This window comes from Myotis daubentonii, chromosome 9, assembly GCF_963259705.1.
Source record: "Myotis daubentonii chromosome 9, mMyoDau2.1, whole genome shotgun sequence".
In the NCBI taxonomy this organism is placed as follows: domain Eukaryota; kingdom Metazoa; phylum Chordata; class Mammalia; order Chiroptera; family Vespertilionidae; genus Myotis; species Myotis daubentonii.
Window position 1 is genome coordinate 58702498 of NC_081848.1, and position 1106 is coordinate 58703603.

General features: G+C 42.0%; 1 pseudogene; it reads left to right on the forward strand.

Moving 5' to 3' along the window:
• The first annotated feature begins 526 nt into the window (after positions 1–526).
• On the forward strand, positions 527–602 carry LOC132242391 (U7 small nuclear RNA; annotated as a pseudogene).
• Positions 603–1106: the final 504 nt, after the last annotated feature.

Sequence of the window (1106 nt, forward strand, 5' to 3'; positions counted from 1 at the left end):
CCTAGATAATTTAGGTGGTACTGAATCAATCAGTGGAAAGGCCTGAAGAGCAGAGTTGAGTTTCCCTGAGTAATTTAAGAAATTTTCACCTATGGATAGCAACTTCAGCTCCTCCAGAACACTCCAGCCTACCCTTCCTGACAGCCTACCCTATAGATCTCAGACTTTCCTTGACAGTCCCCATAAATCTGCAAACCAATATTTTGCAATAAATCTTTTAATACATACCTCCTACTGACTATGCTTATCTGGTCAAATCTTGACACACAAATAGAAAATAATAAAACTGTAATAAATATAAAGTTAGGATGACCTCCTACAATTATTTTTATTCATTTCTTCATGAATTGACATTGAGATGGGGTTAGCCTCAGCCTTCAATGATTTCATAACACTGCCTGTGTTTTATTCTTTATCATTTCATGCATCCATAAGCATCAGAATAAAAATCAAACAAACAAAACCATCCAATATCTTCAACTTTGCCTAACAAGCAAATAGATAAACTGGGTAAAAAAATTTATATGAGTGCTTACAGCTCTTTTTGAATTTGTCCAGCAGGTAAAAAAAAAAAAAAAAAAAAAATTTATATGGATACCCAAGATGTTACATTATAGGGACAAGAAAGAAGAAGGATAAAGGAGGAAAGAAAGAAGAAAGTTATTATTCCACTGCCTGATTCTTCCATCTTCCAAACTGATCTTATCAACACTGAAAGACTGCATCAAGTATATATTCCATCTTGTGAGTCATCTTACTAATAAAAGGCTAGGTGGTCCTCACACCGTCACACAGTGACGGCCTCATGCAGTCACAAGATGGCTGTGCACACAGTGGAGGCAGGGACCAGTGGCTGGTCCGCACAGCTTGGCTTCTGCTGGGGTTCCCGTGGCCCTGCATGTGCCGTGGGGGCAGGGCCACCCGCTCCAGCCTACCTCTTTGGGGCAATCCATCGAGGAGCCCTGGATGAGTGGATGGAGCCTACCTCTTTGGGGCAATCACACTGTGAGAGGGCACAGGTCAGGCTGCGGGACCCCTCCCCCCGCACCTAGTGCATGAATTTAGTGCACCGGGCCTCTAATAGTCATATAAAACTCTACTCCTAG